The sequence below is a fragment of the Mesoplodon bidens genome (assembly GCF_964165515.1).
Source record: "Mesoplodon bidens genome assembly, chromosome: 12".
Lineage (NCBI taxonomy): Eukaryota > Metazoa > Chordata > Mammalia > Artiodactyla > Ziphiidae > Mesoplodon > Mesoplodon bidens.
Genome location: NC_138168.1, coordinates 73,400,378 through 73,420,532, shown reverse-complemented (window position 1 = coordinate 73,420,532; position 20,155 = coordinate 73,400,378). Strand labels below are relative to the sequence as shown.

At 42.5% G+C, this 20,155-nt stretch overlaps 1 protein-coding gene across 4 annotated transcripts in view; it reads right to left on the bottom strand.

Annotated features, from left to right (window-relative positions):
- Positions 1–2,903, bottom strand: part of STX11 (syntaxin 11) — a 32,395-nt gene extending 29,492 nt beyond the window's left edge. For 2 of the 4 annotated variants that reach the window (XR_014017242.1, XM_081251394.1), the window contains exon 1: positions 2,706–2,903. The gene's annotated coding sequence lies outside the window, so the exon portion shown is untranslated. The remainder of the gene's footprint in view (positions 1–2,705) is intronic. The other 2 variants (XM_081251395.1, XM_081251396.1) reach the window with 2 other exon arrangements.
- Between the last annotated feature and the right edge of the window lie 17,252 nt (positions 2,904–20,155).

The window sequence follows — 20,155 nt, the reverse complement described above, 5'->3', positions numbered from 1 at the left end:
AATCTCCTCTGTGTCTCCCTAAGGCCAGTGCCACTCTCATCCAATCTCTTCTCTCTCTTGATCCTAAGTTGTCTTTTTAAAACAGGTATCTGACAATATCATTCGATTGACTAAAGTCCTTTACAGGATAAACTCAGAGCTCCTACATGACATACGGACCTTCCTGACCTGGCCCAGCCCGTCTCTCCAGGCCCCTCCCCAGCTGGTGTCCACCCCCAAACAGGCTGATCCTTCTGCTGGGTGGTCTAGCCCTCCATCTGCTGATGACTCCTCCTCTTACATTAAGGTTCATTATTTAATTAATACTTACTTCCTAACACTTATCATGACTGAAGCCTGTGCCAAGTTCAGGCAGTACAATGATGAAGATCACACTCAACCCTTTCTCATAGAAAAAGTAATTTTGAGGCTCCTGAGAGAGAAATAAAGTATGGAGATTAAGGAAAAGTTGTCTCCAATTTACCACTGTTTCCCTCACTAGCTGGATATCTTATGGAATTGGAGAAATTGAATATATTCTGGTATCAGGTCCAAAAGCACCTCAGCAGATTCCAGTCCCAACAGTGGATTTACTCATTTTGAGTCATACAGCTATAATGCGTTAGAAAAGGTTGATTTGAACTATAAAAAACAGTGATCGGAAAGTTGCTTCAATATGGAGTTATAACGTTTTTATGCCATTAATCGGTCACTTAAAAATGCCTGTGATTGGGCTTCCCTGGTGGCACAGTGGTTGAGAGTCCGCCTGCCGATGCAAAGGACACGGGTTCGTGCCCCAGTCCGGGACGATCCCACATGCTGCGGAGCGGCTGGGCCCGTGGGCCATGGCCGCTGAGCCTGCGCGTCCGGAGCCTGTGCTCTGCAGCGGGAGAGGCCACAACAGTGAGAGGCCTGCATACCGCAAAAAAAAAAAAAAAAAAGCTTGTGATTGTCTAGGGGTAATAACAGGCTAGACTTATTTTTACATGGTTATTAGATAATATGAAATACAGTCAATTCAGAATCTCTAAAAATCATGCCTTTCTAATTAATATATTTTTAAATCACTTATTGAATGAAACACTGACAAATAAGCTCAACAGGCTGCCTACAAAGACAAGTAGATGATTAAACCCAAAACCTTCCTCGTTCTTCCAGAAATGATGACGCACTTCACTGAAAATCCCAGATCTGCAAGAACTTCAGTCATATTGGGATATATTGGGATATATTGGGATATATTGGGATATATTGGGCTCTACTGTGGGCATAGATTTGTCATTGCACTCACCTCCTTCTACTAGACTTTCCAGTGGGTTTGCCAGCCTTCTACACCAGCCTTTAGGGCTCTTGTCAGCAAGATCCTGTCTTATTCTCAGCTGTATAACCAGAGCTCGGTAAAGAGACTGGCACAGAGAAGGTGCCCAATGACTGTCTGCTGGGCTGAATTCAGCTCAACTCAGCTCCAACAGTGATGCTGTCCACTTCTCTACTGTGTCCCTTCCTAAGAGCGGCTAACCTGCTGCAACAGACCTATCAGCTTCAACATTTTAATTTCTTAGCTCCAACTGGTATCCACCATCTTCACAACTTTTCATGTGGCACTAATTTACTAAAGACAAACTGTCTAAAATATCTTGATTCAGAGTGACATACAATCACCAGGTAATGTGACACACTTCCACAACACCATCCCAATGAAAGTAATAACAAACCAGTTATTGAATAATGAAATTAATTTTCTCTTGGGCCTCTGTGGCAAAGCACATGATTTTAATGGTTATCTTACATCAGTCTAGTGACCCTAGCTGGTATGCTGTACCATCAGGTGCTCTTGCAAACAAAACTTTAAACGGTTACTTCCTATACCACCAGCCCCAGTTTAGCAGCGCCTGCATTTCACATCTTAATCTTATTTTAAATACAGCCAGAGCAAACCTCACTTTTCAAAAGTTCATTAACAAAGTCTTACAATTAAGAGAGCAGCGCTGTGACTCATTTTTGGATACCCGTGTGGAAATAACAACTCCTCCCTTTGCTGAGAAACGGCTTAAACAAGTGCGCGAGAACCACAGGAAGTAACACAGACCTCGGCTACTATGAGCCGAGTCTAGATAGAATTCCCTCTCGGGACGGTGTGGTGCTTCTACGCGCTGCCACTACCTGTTGTCCCCATTCTTCTGAAAAGAAAACAGTTTTATGTGGGCTTGGAAAGAACTATTTCAAGGCGGTATCAACTTCTCCGTATTTCTTGGCTCCTGAGTCATACTGCCAAGTTCAAGTCAAGAAGTCCCCATTCTGGTATTTTTGAGAAAGTGCAACCTAATAGGAAGTGAAGAGATGATCAAACCGAAGTAATGCCTCCACTAATTAAAAAAAAAAATCAGCCTTTCGACTCAAAAACAAAAGTAGTCTTGGGTGGATACTGTATAAGGTAAGCCTACAACAGGTGATCTCTGAAATAATTTCTATGAAGCTCTAAATGCGCAGTCCCTTGTCCACTAGGAGAAAAAGCAATCACTGCGCTCGGTATTAGGAACCCAAATGCCGTGTTCCCCGACGTGCCGAGAGGCGGCAAGAGACCCGACATCCCCCCAAAGGCATCCCTCGTGTCCCCGACCAAGCGAGTCGCTCCACAGCTCTCAGCGCACAGCCTAGCGGGGCGCGTCCTCGCTCCTAGGGGCGGTGAACGAGAGAAAAAGAGACCCAAGGGAAGAAACACAAACCAGGAACGGGACCGCGCGTGCGAACCGAGAAGCCCTCTCCAGTGGGCGCCCGTGCCACGCCGGGCGCCGGGCGGGGATGGAAACCTGTGGCGCGACTCCTGGCGGATGGGCTCCCGGCGCCTCCAGCGGCTCCACTGCGACCTCCCCAGCTCCGCGCCGCTGCCGCCGCCGCATCTGGGCGTCGGCCCGGCCCCCCGGGCGTCGGAAGCTCCTACAGTACGGGACCAGGCCCCGCCCCCGGACGGCGGCGCCGGATCCCCGCGCGCCCCGCCCCGCCCCGCCCCGCCCCGCCCCGCCCCGCCAGCAGCCAGGGCGCTCCGGACCACTGGGACTCCGGTGGACCCTCTCCCGCTTCCTCCCCCTCCTGTGCGCCCCCGGATGCTCTGGGCGGAGGAGCTGAGAGCCGCGGAGTGCGCCGCCCGAGGTACGTCACCCCGTTTCCTAGCCCCCTCCTCCTTGGCGACCCCCAGCGCCGGGGGCGTGGCCCAAAGGCGCGGGACTTTCCGCCGGGATCCCCCCCTTCGCTGGTGACGTTTGCGGGCCGTGCCGGTGCGTTTCCCGCACGGTTCTGAGTGCTGGGGTGACTGCGAGGGGCTGCGGCCGGCTGTGCACCTGCCGCGCGACCCTGTCGGCGGCCGGCGAGGAGGCTGCGGGTCCCCCCGAGGCTGAGCACCGCCCTCCCAGAACCCACCCGGATTCAGCCCTTTCCAGTGAGCTTTAAAAGCCAGCCCGGTTCACTCATTCTTTCGTTCGTTCGATACTAACCTAGCGTCCACACAAGTGCTGAGGATACTGCGTGGCCAAAAGCACCGCCAAGACATTGCCCTCAAGGACCCGGCATTCCAGTGAGGAAAGATGAACAGATAAAGTGTTTATCATGTGAGGTTAGTGGTATCTTGAAAAATAAGGCTGAGGCTTAAAAAGTTAGAAAGTGCTCAAAAAGGGGGGTGATAAAAAGACCTACACTGATGGGGAATGTCAAAGAAATGCAGGAGCCAACAGAAAGAGCTCCCAAAGCCAAAGGAGGAGCAACTTGAACAACAAAATGAAGTAGTATTAGATCACAACCTGAAGTAAAAACCAACAAGCAACCCCAAAACAACCTCCCCCGCCATGAGTCATAGCAATAAATGGTTGGATACGTAAGTGGTGAAGAGATAGGCTCTCCTTCAGAAGAATTCCTAGTAACTTGTGCGGATACGCCACCCTCAAGGAGTAGAAGCCTAACTTCCCACTCCTTAAGTACAAGCTGCTCATAGTGACTTTCTCCCCAGAAGTACAATATGGAAAAGGCGGAAAAAGAGTAGCTTTACAATGGGGACATCTGAAAAACACTACCTCAGCCAGGTGATCAAGGTGGACGTTAACAGTCATGAATCGTATTGATAGTATGTGCTCCTGATATGATGTGATGAAAGTGGCACTTTACCTCTGTGATCTTCCTCCCAAAACCCCATAACCCCAGTCTTGTCATAAGAAAAACATCAGGCAAATTCCAGTAGTGGGACATCCTACAAAATACCTGACCGATATTTCTCAAAGCTGTGAATGTCATAACAAAACAAGGAAAGTCTGAAAAACTACCACAGCCTAGAGGATCCTAAGGAAACCTGACAACTAAATGTATGTGGTGTCCTGGATGGGATCCTGGGACAGAAAGGGGCCTCTAAGTAAAAACTAAGGAAATCTGAATAAAGTATGGACTTTCGTTAGTAATAAAGTATCAAGACTGGTTCATGGGTTGTGATGATGTACCATACTAATTGTACAATGGTGATAATAGGGAAACATGGGAAAGAGGGTTATGGAAACTCCCTATATTATCTTTGTAATTTTTCTGTAAATCTAAAGCCATTCTAAAAAATAAAGTTTATTTTCAAAGTAAAGCAAAGTAAGAGAGATCAAGGGGTACTATAATAAACTGAAGAAAATAGGTTTATTGCAAAGGCCTCTAAGATAAAACCGTTGAGGGGGGAAGCAATGTGGATATTTGGGTTAAGACCATTTCAAGCCAAGGGATCTGCAGATGTAAAGGCCCTGAGGCAGGAGCATGCTTGGCTTCTTGGAGTAATAGCAGTGTGGGTGGAACAGCATGAATGAGGGAAGAGTGCTAGGTGGTGGAACTGGGGTGGGAAATAGAGCATGTAAGGCCTTGGTGGTCATGATATTTTTTAAATTTTACTTTTATTGAGAAGGGAAGACATTGAAAAAATTTTAACAGAGGTATGACCTGATGTGGCTTTTTTTTTCCAGCCCACTGTTGTGTTGAGGATAGATTAAGGGACAAGACTGGAAGTAGGCCAGCCAGTTAGGAAGCTGTGATGGTTAATTTTACATGTCACCTTGACTACGCCTGGGTTGCCCAGGTATTTGGTTAAATATTATTCTGGGTATGTTTGTGAGGGTGTTTCTAGATGAGATTAGCATTTGAATCCACAGACTGAGTAAAGCAGATTGTCCTCCCCAGTGTGGGTGGGCCTTATCTCATCTGTTGAAGGCCTGAATAGAACAAAAGGCAGGATAAGGGAGAATTTGTTCTCCCTAGGCCTGACTGTCTTCGAGCTAGGACATCAGTTTTCTCCTGACTTCAGACTTGACCTCAAACTGGAACTCAGGCCATTTACCCTCCTGCTTCTCAGGCCCTCAGACTCAGGCTGGACTTATATCACCAACTTTTCTGGGTCTCCAGCTTGCCACCTGCAGACCTTGGGACTTCTCAGACTCCATAATTACACGAGCCAGCTCCTTACAATACAGTTCAATCTCTCGATATAGATATAGATATATCTCCTATTTGTTCTCTTTCTCTGGAAAACCCTGACTGACACAACGCCATGACAGTGGAGCTGGTGAGAATGGGCAGGCTCCGGATCTGTTCCCAAGGAGGGGCTGACAGGACTGGCTGACTGATTGGGTGGGGTGAGAGAGGAGTCAAAGATGAGTCCAGGTTTTTCCTTGGAGCAACGAGAAGAAAAGAGGTTCCTTATGCTGAGGTGGGGAAGACTGCCTAGGAAGCAAGTTGTGGAGGTTGAGGGAGGGGAGGGGAGGTTTGTGGGGAACTAAAGAGTTCCATTTTGGACACTTGAAGATTGGAGTTGTTAAGCTGTCAAGAAGGCAGTTGGATCGGTGAGTTTGGGATAATGGGTTCAATGTGGAAGTCTTCAGCACGTACATGATGTGCAGACAGAATTTAGATGTCTGAAGTCTGAGTCCTGGGGCACTCCAAAGTTCAGAGGCCAGGAAGATGAAGAACAAGAAAGGAGAATGAGAAGGTATAATCAGTGAGATAAGAGGTAAACTGACAAAGAATGTTCCAGAAGCCAAATGAAAAAATGTTTCAAGAATGGTCAACTCTATCAAATGGTGCTAAAATGGGTAAAACTAGGATCAAAAACTAAATATGGAGGTCAATGGTGAACTTGATGAGAAGAGTTTGGTGGTGTGTGGTGACCAAAGACTCCTTGGAGCCCAGAGAGAATAAAAGGAGAGTAAGTGGAGACAGAGGAATGAGGCAGTACTGGAAGGAAATGTACAGTCAAGGGAGAATTTTTTTCTTAATTAGAAGATATACATACTTGTATGCTCATGGGTATGAGCCTGAAGGGAAGGAAAAAGTGACAATGCAGAAGAGAAAAGAGATAATTGCCAGAGCAATGCTCTTGAGTAGATGAGCAGAGATGGGATCCAGTACACAGATGGAAAGCTGGGGTTTATTGGGGAAGATAGAGTCCTTCCCTGATGGCAGAGGGGGAGGCAGAATGTATGGGCACAGAAGCTGGTAAATGTGGAGACAGGAATATGTATCATCAATGAAGAAGCAAGACCATCGGCTGAGAATGAAGCGTAAGAGGAAGTTTGAGAAGAGAGGAGAAAGTAGGAAGTAGCATCTCGGGACAGGGAGAGAGTAAATGGACTTTGAAAACATAGTCAGATTGTTGAATAGTACTAAGGGTTCATTTGAAGTCCGGGATCATGAATATAAAGGGAGGCCAGTTGGTATAGTTGTGTGTTTTCACGAGCCTCATTTGCCTGCTTGGGCGCATAAAACTAGACAGAGGTCCAGATAGAACCAGAGTTTGGAGCTGCCGGGTGAATATGATAGAGGAGACAGGGACAAGAGTGTTGAGTGTCTATGCAAGGGAATGATTATAATGAAGGACCACGGCATCTAAACCGACTGACGAGAGAAGAGAGGACATGAATGATAGTGATGAGGCCAAATAAAAAGATATTAGGTTAATGGATTGGAAGTTCCAGGGTGTCAAGAAATTGCTGCAGTTAGCAGGTTAGAGAGATTCAGTTGGTAAAAAAGACAAGTTGGGTTTGAGACAGTGGACTATGCAGGGGTGCACCTATGGCTAATGGCGCGTTCTAGGGGTTCTCTGCAATTGACCTGACCCCCCCAGCCAGGCCCCCTGCTAGGTCTTCTGTGTTTTAGATATTTTTCTGGAGATGTTGGCTCTCACCTCCAGTCTAGATTTTTTGAGCTGTGAGTACTTTAGGGCAAAGCCCAGATAAAGCAGGGCCAGCGCTTGAAGAGGGACATAGCTGCCACATCAAGGCTCATCCCCTGGATGCTGTGGGCATCACCTTGTGTACTACTGCCGTCCCTCATTTGAAGGGCTCATAAACACATGGAATCTTGGGGTTGGAAGGTCATCTATGAATAGTCATTGTATATCCCTACCCCATGTTTTCATCACCAACTGCCATTTCTCTTTGCTAGTTTTCAAGTTACTTGAGGACACGTGTTTAACCTATCTTTTAAAAATTGTGATTAAAATACACATACGACATAAAATTTACCATTGTAGCCATTTTAAAATATGAAGTTCAGTTGCATTAAGTACATTCACACCCTTGTGCAACCATCACCGTCCATTTCCAGAACTTTTTCATCTTCCCAGCTGACAATTCTGTACCCATTAAACACTAACTCCTCATTCCCTCTCTCCCCAGCCCCTGGCGACCACCATTCTACTTTCTGTCTCTGTGAATTTGACTACTCTAGATAGCTCAAATAAGTAGAATCATACAATATTTGTCCACTTACAACTGGCTTACTTCCCTCAGCCTAATGGCTTCAAAGTTTATTCATGTTATAGCATGTGTCAGAATCGTCTTCCTTTTTAAGACTGAATAATAGTCCTCTTTCAGTGTCTGCTCTCCTTTTTGGGGGGTATATACCCAGAAATGGAACTGCTGGATTGTATGGTAATTCTATTTTTTTGTGGGATCATTATACTATTTTTCACAGCAGCTGCGCTGCTTTACATTCATACAGCAATGCACAGGGGTTCCAAGTTTTCCACTTCTTTGTTAGCACTTGCTATTTTCATATAAGCTCTTTTTTATTCCCTCTCTATTTGATACCCTGCTGGGCACATGATGCTGTATGAGTAAATAAAAAACTGTTATTAACCCTGTAGAAAAGGGAAGTGAGCTTAAATGAATCAACTTGTACTCAGCAAGCCCCACCTCACACACCTTGTTGTCTTACTGTACCCACATGTGGCTAATTAAATTAATTAAAATTAAGCAAATTTTTAAATTCGGTTCATCAGCTCATTAGTGACATTTCACCATAATAACTAGTGCTTATTAGTATCCAATATATTGGACAGTGCAGAATAGAACATTTCCATTATTGCAGACAGTTCTTTGGCTACTATATTGGACAACACTTCCTTTTTTTTCTTCTTTTTGGACAGCACTTTCTAGATCCTGGTAGCCACTTCTTCTTTGTCTCACAAATCATATTTGGATAAGCTTTTCCAGAACTGGACAGCCAAAATTTAAGATAAAAATCCTTCTTTTAGAAGGGAGGAAATATGCAGCCTAAAATGTCTATGGCTCTTTGGCACATAAATGGCTGCTCTGTGAATTCTCAAAATTTTTATCTTTGAATATTAATTTGGACTTTTAGTGATCATGTGTTTCTGTTGCACTTGATAATTACCTTTATGAACACAGACTTATAAACTATTTAAGTCTTTCTTTACATCCTTTGAAACACTTACCTACTAAACCATAAGTTTTGAAAAACATTCTCAGAATCACTGTGGAGGCTGTGTCTATTCTACTTACTACTGTTTACTCAAAGCCTAGCACAATACCTCAGACATTGGAGACTCTCAATAAATATTTGTTAGATGATGAGTGAGTGAATGACCAAAGTAAGCCCCAAGCAGAACCTGGGGAAGCTCAGGGTACTGAGAGAGCATTTTTAGAGGGTGGCAGGCAGGCATAACAAGATTTAGGAATATGTCTCTAGCACTGATATAGCTTAAAAAGACTTTTCTTTTTTAAACAGAACATGGAATTTAGGCTATGTTCTTTTATCCCACTGTTGAAAAAGTAGCTTTAAAATTCCTGTAAGGTTCTTGTCTATTGCATGTCTATAAAACTTCAACTCTATTTTATGAATACTTGCCACCAATGAATATAACAAGAAAAAATGAATTCTAGATTTTATAATGTCAGCATGTGCGCAGATATCTTCTGTTTGCCCCTTCAGATCCACTTTCTACTACCCTCTATCCTGCTCTCAACCCTGGGAGGTTGATCTGAAAGGATTATTCTAACAGGCTCTTGTGCTCTTTGCTTCCCTTGGGTTTGGCCAATAGGACACTCTTGCGGGAGAGCAGAAGCAGGGGATGAGGTCAGGGAATTTATTCCAAACAGAAGGGATCTCTGTGTCCCTCAGCATAAGCTTACCGTTCCTCTAAGGTGATCTGTTCTTCGTGATTCCCTCTTCCTTCGTTCCAGATACCACTCTCTACTCATGATTCTCAGGGCTGGGTTGTGACAGCCCAGAGGTCCCTACAGTTCCCACTCTGCCTACACCTTTATAATAGTACCTTTATTTATAAACCTTCCTTGAATTGCGGGCCTCTCACTGTTGTGGCCTCTCCCGTTGCAGAGCACAGGCTCCAGATGCGCAGGCTCAGCGGCCACGGCTCACGGGCCCAGCCGCTCCGCGGCATGTGGACTCCTCCCGGACGGGGGCACGAACCCGTGTCCCCTGCATCAGCAGGTGGACTGTCAACCACTGCGCCACCAGGGAAGCCCCGATACAGCATTCTTAAATGGTAGCTAGAACGTAGTGTCCAAATCCCTGCTTTGTTATGTTTATACGTACAGTCTACGAAAATGTTCCCCGATGATATTTTCATCTTCTTATTTAAATCCACTGGTTAGCTTTTTGAAGAAACAATGTTGTATGTCATATGATATAAATTTTTATCTAGTATACTCAGACTAGAAAAATATTCTCAGATTCACAGACAAATCTTTTTGTATATAACTTCTCTACATAAAATGTAATTTATGAAAATATAGAAATAAGATTTCATAAAGTAAATAGGGAAATTTTTAACATTTCAGATATCCCAGTATCTAATAAGCTCTTTAAAGGTATGTGAGGAAATCGTACCTCAGTACTTCAAACAAGCCATCGTTACTCAATATACACAGCTTACCAGGGAACACAGTTTCTAACCCTTTCTATACACTGAATGTTTCCCTGAAATTCATATGTTAGAACCTAATCCCAATGTGATGGTATTGGGAGGTGGAACCTTGGGAGTTGATTAAGTCATGAAGATGGAGCACTCAAGAATGTGATTAGTGCCCTCATAAAAGAGGCCCCAGAGAGCTCTCTTGCCCCTTCTGCTGTGTGAGGACATAGAAAGAAGATAGCCGTCTATGCACCAAGAAGTGGGCTCTCACCAAATACCAAATCTGTCGGTACCGTGATCTTAGACTTCCCAGCCTCCAAAACTGTGAGAAATAAAATAAATTTCTGTTGCTTATAAGCCACCTAGTCTATTTTTGTATAGCATATAGCCCGAACAGATTGACACCTTTTTTTTTTTTTTTTTTTTTTTTAAGCAGTACATGGGCCTCTCACTGCTGTGGCCTCTCCCGTTGCGGAGCACAGGCTCTGGACGCACAGGCTCAACGCCCATGGCTCACGGGCCCAGCTGCTCCACGGCATGTGGGATCTTCCCGGACCGGGGCACGAACCCATGTCCCCTGCATCGGCAGGCGGAGTCTTAACCACTGCGCCACCAGGGAAGCCCCTAGATTGACACCTTTGAAGCTTGAGATTTAAATGTACAATTAATTATTAGCAAACAACAGATCATTAAAAATAATAAACCCCATAATGCTAATACCTATATCAAAGATAACCAACACTTATCATTTGCATCACAAATGTATGAGGTACGCACAACTCAACCCCATTTGACAGAGGAGGAAATGAGCCTTCAAATCTGCCGTCCAGAGCTTCCCTGGAGGCGCAGTAGTTAAGAATCCGCCTGCCAATGCAGGGGACACGGGTTTGCGCCCTGGTCCGGGAAGATCCCACACGCCACCAAGCAACTAAGCCCATGCGCCACAACTACTGAGCCTGCGCTCTAGAGCCCACGAGCCACAACTACTGAAGCCCGCGTGCCTAGAGACTGTGCTCCGCAACAAGAGAAGCCACCGTGATGAGAAGCCCGCGCACCGCAACGAAGAGTAGCCCCCCTTCGCCACAACTAGAGAAAGCCCGCGCAGCAACGAAGAACCAACGTAGCCAAAAGTAAGTAAATAAATAAATAAATAAATTTATATGTATATATATATATATTTAAAAAAAAAGAAGTCTCCTGTCTACTGTCCCAGCACCAGCAAGCAAAGGACCCTAGATTCAAATCCTAGTGTCCAACACAAAAGTCTATGTTCTTAACTACCAGTAAAGCATCCAACAGCAATTCAAAGACCACAGAAAACCCAAAAAATAAGAACTTTCCAAAGCAAATAATTTATTTCATCCTGTTTCCTGCATTCAAAGAACAATGTCAAAATCTAAGTAAGCTTAGAAAAATTACCAAAAAAAGAAAAGAAAAAATGCAACAGATAGCTCTCATAGAGAAGTAAATCTCTTGTTTAGTAAGCTTATTTTTCTGTGCATGGTACACAAGAGGGGGTAGAAAATGAGAGTGGAAATTGTACTATTTTGCTATTAGTTACATTTTACAGTTCCTGAAATGACACCATTGTATTTTTATTTTAATGCAAATTGCAATTAAATGAAAACTTCCCTCTGCTACATTGGCATACTTGTTGTAAGAGGCCTGACATTTAGCATGTATTGGCTACTCTATGCATACAAATAGAACATTCTCTGTGAAAGAGAACAGGCTAAACAAATCTCGACTACAGATAGCATAATTGATCTGTTTAATAGCTCAATAATTTTTCTGCAACTGATTTTGCATAACAACTTGCAAAAGTATTTTAAGATGAGACTGTTGCTCAATACTCACTTCTGGTAAATCCCTTTTTGCACCATAGTCCTGTCCTGCAGAACTGATAAAAGTGAAACAAAAAAAGCGTAAGCAAAATGTAACAAATAAGCCATGCCTTTTACAGATAATATTTAGTCATAAGCCTTTAAATACTGGTTTTGAATTTGAGTAATTAAATTAGTTCTCAAAAGTGTAGCTTTCACAGACTAAATATTTTTACATCCATATTTTGTTCATTTAGAAGAATTTGTGCTATCCATTTAGAAACTACATGTTTCTACAGCAAAAAGCCTTACTTAATTTCTGCTATCCATTTAGAAACTACATGTTTCTACAGCAAAAAGATGTGGTTTTCTTCTCTTTTTCCTCTTCATCCATTTTGTCCCCTTGCTGCAGCTCCATGTCTTTATTTGTCTTATTTTTCCCTTTAACACACTCTTCAGATGGACTGATTCCTTCCTCAAAGATGGTTTATAATTTCTGTGAGTTCATGGACCACAACCAGCATTCTTTCATGACCCTAAAGAAAATGTAAAAGTACAATATTGGTACCACAAAAAACAGAAGTGTTTCAAAAGATGAGTATTTTTAAGACGAACTTAGTAAAAAGTGATACAATGAAAATAGCTTGAAGTCTGAGCAGTGAACTCATAGATCCAATGAACAGTCTTTCCTTGAGGATACCTGCTCTTGGGATGATGATCTTGTTGAGAAGACTTTGGAGAAGCTGACAGATGTTCCTCTCAGGTCCACAGCTCCTTACCTTACTTACATGTCCTAGTGTGAGCAGGAATCCTTGGTAGGAGCTGACTTGGTCCCGCATCACTAGCTCTGGGTGTTGAAAGCGGGCCACTCCATCTGACTTCTTGAAACCCTATTTTCTATAAGTTGATAATGGCAAAGGTCAATTATGAAACAGGAACTTTTGACACAACCCAGCATCCCTAGTCACAAAGAAACATTTACAAAACACATGCCCCCGTGCAAGTCAAAATTCATAATTAAATTTAATTTCATCTTAAATTTAGTAAGGGATGTTTTGTGGCCTAATATATGATCTATCCTGGAGAAAGTTCCATGTGTACTGGAGAAAGTGTTTATTCTGCTGTTGAATGGAATGTTCTATAAATATCTGTTAAGCCCATCTGGTCTAACATGCAGACTAAATCCAATTTTTCCTTATTGATTTTCTGCCTGGGTGAATCTATTCATTGTTGAAAGTGTCAAAGCAAGCTCTGCTTTGCATTTATAGTCATCTGGAAGAGAAGAATATGTAGATTTATAACAAACACAGTATAAAGCTCCATTTTGAATTAGAAATAAATGTTTCAAGATAGTTCTGTTTGATATTACCTATTTTATTGCTGCTGCTGCCATAAAGAATCAAGATGCTTATCAGATGGAGTGGAAAAAATGTTGATAGAGACTGCTTTTACAATCTGCTTCTAGTCACACCAATTTTCATCCCCTGACAGCTCCTCATTGAAAGCCCGCCATCTTGTCTCAATCTGGGTCTTACCTCTATCTAAACGTGACACAAGATGTGGGGAGGAAAAAAATCCCCCCTGAGAATTTGCATAAAGTTGATAGTCATAGAAATATGAAGTCTGAATTCACATTACCTATGTGGGACAAAGAGCCTCAAGGAGACAGTTTAATTTATAGTGGAATTGGTTTGGTGATGCCACCAGACTGGCTGAAGCAAAGTCACACCCTCTCTGAAATTTTATGCCATTTTAGTTTCCCTAGTGCAGTCTTGAGACTGTCATCCTCTCTCCTCTTCCTTCAGACTCCTCCAGCGGCTTCCAGTTCTTTATGCAGCGATCCCTCCAGCCTGCCATTTAAAACATTCAACAAACTAGCCTTAACTTACCTGATCATACCTCCCCCTGCATTCCCCTCGTGCAGCCCAAGACTAAGTCGCTGCCAATTTATGCAACTTGCTGTTCTCTGAATGCATCTTCAGCCTTTCCAATTTATTTATGTAATTTCCAGTTTCTTTATATAATTATTTATATAACTGTCCACCTAAGTTCCCTTTTCTTTATCTTTGCTTATTGAAAGTCAAGACTCCTTGATGTAACCTGCTCTTCTTACCCCACCTACTCTAAAAGAATCTTTTCTTTTTCTGACCTTTCTGAACCCGTTTGTATATTCTTTCACCCTTCTTGCCTTCCTTCCTTCTGTCCTTCCTTCCTTCCTTCCTGTCATTCATCAATCACTCAATAAATTTTGCTGAGCGTTTATAGTACTGAGCACTCTACTAGAACAGATGGCTCCTGTTCTGGAAGAAGGTCACAGATGGATGGGAGTACATCTAAGTGGGACCTGATGAAGACCTGGGCTGGAGGGCAGTAAGATGCAGAGTATAAGAGTCAGACCACCTGGGCTCTGCCAGTACTAGCTGGACCAAGTTACTCACATCCCTCTGCTTGCTGCGTTATTTGTAAAATCAAGATTATAAGGGCACCTACCTCACAGGATCCATATGATGATTAAGTGAGTTTACTATGTAAAGATCTGAGAAGAATGTTTGGCAAGTAGTGAGTACTCATTAAATACTATTAGTATTATATTGTGAATGGAGAGAGAGTGATGAATGAGAGTAGATTTTCCTGAAAATATGTGTCTGAGAAACCCTACCCTCTACCCTGCATTCTCCATTCCTTGTTGAAGATTAAATAGACAAACAGACTTTTGGCAAGACACCTCTTTCGAGTTGATTTAGGAGCTGGCTATGTATGTTTCAGGTGCATTTGGTGACTTCTGTTCCTATAGCCAAGTTATTATCTCTTGACCTAGAGTGGCTTTTAAAGGTCACTATTCACACTTGAATTTTTTTAAGAAAGTCACTGTAGAGCTGATAAGTTTACAAAGAGGTTTAAAAAAATTTTTTTAAGCTTTTCTGTAAGGCTATATTAACACAGCCCTCTAGCAAAGCAGGGCGATCATAAGAGTGAAGCTAGAAGACTGATTTTTAAGATGACAGGTCACAGAAAGTATAGGTTACAGAGTCGGCAGGCAGGTAAATGGTGTTTTAAAATATTACAAAGTATTTTAATTAAAGTAGGGAGTTTTTGGAAGCAGATGATCTGCTTTCAATTTTGGGTTGTACCTTCCCTCGCTAGATACAGTGGGCAAGTTATTCGAAGTTCCTGGGCTTCAGTTTTATCATCTGCATTATGGGATAATGCCTCTATTCAGGATTAAATAAGACAGTGTACATAAAAGTGCTTGAAAACAGAGACAGAAGGGAAGAGAGGGAAGGAGGGAAGAAAGGAGGAAGGGAGGAAGGAAGAAAGGGTGAGTGCCAATTATATTCCAGAGAAAGAGCCAGAGAGTTATGCTTGACTTTTTAAACTTATACTTAAGGTTAGAGTGTACTTGAGAAGTGTTTTGTTATGGCATTGACTTTATGAGTTAAATCCACCACTTTTCAAACTAAGTGCATAGAGTGCTTTGACTTTATTGAGCTGCTTGCTTTCTTATGTTATTACTTGAATGACGTATTAACCCATTATACACTTTCATCTTGGTAATAGTTGAATTGCATTTCAATGCCTGACCATGAGTTACTGTGGCTCAGAACACTTAAGAAAGTTGACTGCATGCAGAAAATTTGAGTAGCCGAGTGAGAACATGGCAGATTTCCATAAATCACTTTTATTGAGAGTTGAGTCCGTCTTTCCTATGAAAATGATTTATAGGGCAATGTTCCATTTGAGGGAAAATGAAAATTAATGGCATTTGTCAAGATGATGATGAATATGTTTCAACACCAGTGGAAAAGAACAAGTTTTACAGAAAATGTAAACTCTATACTATATTATTTACCATTATAACTATTTCAGGCTCTTTGGTAAAACGTTAGGAAGTTTGGCTGAATTAGAGATCGTTCACTGTGTTAGCTATTCTCTGTGTGTCCTCCCAGGTTCATTTTCAGCCATTCTATCTGCTTCTTTAATCCCCAGGAGTTCCAAAGGCAGGATGAGACTAGACAGAATATTTCTTTCCCACTCCCTTCCAGGTGACACCGAGGTTCTGGCAGTAACAGTGTCCCTGATCACTGTAGCTCCCGTGGAGCCTGGGGCCTGCTTGCAGCTCCGGAGAAGGAAAGCCTTCCTGCCGGTTCTGGATGCCTCAGGTTTCCTTCCTGGTTCTCTTCACCTATCTTCACTTATGTAAACTTAATAGATTCTCATCTAAATCCTGCCTGGAAGGAACTTGTTTTTTGCTGGGACCTAGCCGGATATATTCTCCATTAAACAAAGTGTTTAAAACCCTTCTGGGGCATGTTTTGGGGTATTTGCTCTTACTCTCCCTCACTTTATGCCCATATTCCTTTCCTGTCTGCCTATCTGGACTTCAGGCTCCAGTATCGGCCTTGCAGAGTCTGCTTAACCAGCAATCCAACTGTGTAAGGTCGACCCCCTGTATGTATAGGTATACACACATATTCATATATATATTCATGAAATTAAAATATCAATAATTCCTTTTGTACCTTCTCTTTCAGCACTTTAAAGTCTATATTTAATGTACATTTTTTCTAAGTGCCTTTTAAGGTTTTCCTCTATATCACTAACTTTCAATAGGTTCATTATTATGTGCTTTTTGTTTTTGTATATTCTTTGGAGCAGGGCTAGCTAGGCAAGTTCTTAGACATAACACCAGAAGTATGATCATTAAGGAGGACATTAATAAATTTCCAGAACTTAAAGCTTTGGGGGCTTCCCTGGGCACAGTACTTGAGAATCTGCCTGCCAATACAGGGTACAAGGGTTCGATCCCTGGTCCGGGAAGGTCCCACATGCCGCGGAGCAACTAAGCCCATGTGCCACGACTACTGAGCCTGTGCTCTAGAGCCCACGAGCCACAACTACTGAGCCTGCGTGCTGCGACTACTGAAGCCCGTGCGCCTAGAGCCCGTGCTTTGCAACAAGAGAAGCCACCACAGTAAGAAGCCGCACACTGCAACGAAGAGTACCTCCGCTCGCCGCAACTAGAGAAAGCCTGCGTGCAGCAACGAAGACCAAACACAGCCAAAAATAAAATAAATAAATTTAAAAAAAAAGAAAAACTTTTGTGCTATGGAAGACCTTGCAAAGAGGATGAAAAGACAAACTGCAAACTTGGAGAGGATTTGCAAGGCATATACAGTATCTAGCAAAGGCCTTATACCTAGAATATCTAAAAAACTCTCAAAACTCAATAGTAAATAATCCAGTTATAGAGCAAACAAAAAGCATGAAAAAATATTTTACCAAAAAGAAATAAGGATGGCCAATAAGCACGTGAAAAGATGTTCGACATCATTAGCCATTAAGGAAATACAAATTAAAACTACAATTAGATACACTACACACCTATTAGAACTACTAAAATTAAAAATAGTGTTACCACAAAAGACCACATATTGATTCCATTTATATGAAGTGTCTAGAATAGGCAAGTCTATAGAGACACAAAGTAGATTGGTGGTTGCCAGGGACTGGGGGGAGGGGTGGGGAGTGCGGAATAACTGCTAATGGGCGCAGGGGTTCTTTCAGGTATGATTAAAATGTTCTGGCATGGGCTTTCCTGGTGGCACAGTGGTTGAGAGTCCGCCTGCCAAGGCAGGGGACACGGGTTCGTGCCCCGGTCCGGGAAGATCCCACGTGCCGTGGAGTGGCTGGGCCCATGAGCCATGGCCGCTGAGCCTGTGCGTCCGGAGCCTGTGCTCTGCAATGGGAGAGGCCACAACAGTGAGAGGCCCACATACAGCAAAAAAAAAAAAAAAAGTTCTGGCATTAGATAGTGGTGATGGTGCATATGTGAAAACCCACTGAATTGTATGCTTTAAAAGGGTGATTTTTATGGTATGTGAATTGTATTGCAATTTTTCAAAAAACGGAAAAAATAGTGATAATGCTAAATGCTAGCAAGGATACAGAGAAACTGACTTTCTCCTACATTGCTGGTGGGAATGTAAAATGGTATAGGTACTCTGGAAAATCATTTGGCAATTTTTTACAAAACAAAATATGCACTTACCATATAATCGAGCGGTCACACTCTTTTATCCCAGAGAAATGAAAACTTATAGTCATACAAAAATCTATATGCGGATGTTCATAGCAGCTTTATTCATAATATAACAAAATACTACAAACCACCCAAATGTTCCTCAACGGATGAATGGTTGAACAAACTTACATCCATACAATGTAATACTACTTTGTAATAAAAAGAAACGAACTGTTGATACAGGCAGCCACCTGTATAGACCTCAAGGGCATTATGCTCAGTGAAAAATGGTACTGCTAAAAAGTTACGTACAGTGTGATTCCATTTATAAGGCATTCTCAAAATGATGAGATGATAGAGGTGGAGACATTGGTGGTTGCTAGGGGACAGGGATGATAATGGTGGGGTGGGGGAAGGCGAGAGGTGGGTGCAAATACCAAGAGTTTGTTCATGGAATCACTCTGTATCTTGATTTGTGGTAGTGGTAGCATGAATCTATATACAGAATAAAATTGCATAGAACTACAGACACACACATACCAACAGTGCCTGAAATTTTTTTAAATGGTGAAAAATCAAATAAGTATAGTTAACAGTAAGTTACCAACATCAATTTCCTGGTGTTGATGTTGTGCAGTTATGTAAGATGTCACCAAAGGGGGGAGGGTACATGGGACTCTGTGCTATCTGTGCAACTTCCTGTGAGTCTATAATTATTTCAAAACAAAAGCTAAAAGAAAAACACAATTACAAGGTCATCCCCAGGAATAAATACTAAATTGAGTGTACAAAGTCAAGATAAACACACACATATATGAAATTCTTTTACGAGGAATTTTTTTAATGTGCTATTTCAAATCAGAGAGGGAAATATGTACCTCAGCAAGTGGTATTAGAGTAACTGACTAGTCTATGGTAAAATAATATGAAATAAAACTGTTGTTTTTTATTTCCTTCACCAAAATAAACTGTAGAATATAAATTCCAAAGTAGGTACTCAGTAAATGTTTGTTGAGTCACTGGATCAGTGGGCGTAGAGTTTATTTGTTGTTGAGGAATTGTATCTAATACAGAAAGCAGAAGACAATAGGTGTTGACCACTCTGACATTCTCTTTTCTGGGAGCTTCCATCTCTAGGGACAGCCATCTCCCCAGAGGCCTCCTGAAAAGCACCAGGGCAGAAACAACACATCCCCTTGTGTATATAGGATAACCAGGAGAGAGAGGTTGCTTTGCGGGGAATCTTGGAGTGTTCTTAGAGACAGGCTATTCTACTCATAGAGATGTACTGAGGATTCACTGTGATCATGCATATAAAGGGCTTAATACACTGCCTGGCACATAGTAAACACTCCATGACTGCTAGCTCCTGGAGAGCCTTGTCTGCAAGGCTAAGGAGTTTCAACAAGAAAGAGTTTGAAAGAGCACTATTAGCATGAACAAATAAATAAGCGGGCAAACTTTTATGGAAAAATAAAACTCTACTTGAGAATGTTGAAGACAATGTCATGGGACTAGGTCTTGAAGGTGAAGTCTTTCTAATCTGAAGGCATAGCAAGAACAAAAATGTGGGAGCTGTGAGAGGGCTGTGGGTATATTCAGGGAATGACATCACATTTAGCCTTTCATTCCCGCTAACCCACTGTTGTCCAGGTCCATCTTAAACCAGATTTGCTGACGTAGCCTTCCAAGGTGTGTCTCTGCCCAGAGTTTTTCATCTCTCCAGTTCTTTCAAGATATGGTGAGCAATCTTCTACAGTAGATTATATTCATAATTTCATTCCTCTGCTTAAAACTTTTTGTGGCTCTTCACAGATCATGGATGGGGTGCTGCGTTTAGGATTATGGCCAGCTATGAATGACAGAAAGCCCCAATAACAATGGCTAAAACAAGACAGAAGTTTATTTCTCTCATATGAAGTTCCAGAGATAAGTATTCCAGTTCTCATGTGTACAGCCAGGATGTCAGGGACTCGGGTTCCTTCTATCTTGTTGCTCTACCATGCTTGGCTTCCATGTTTGAGCTTACTTCATGGCCCAAGAGCATGACTGCTCCAGTTCTAGTCATTATGTTCCTATGTCTTATTCTGTTCAGGCTGCTGTAACAAAAGTACCATAGACTGGGTGGCTTTTAAACAACAAAAA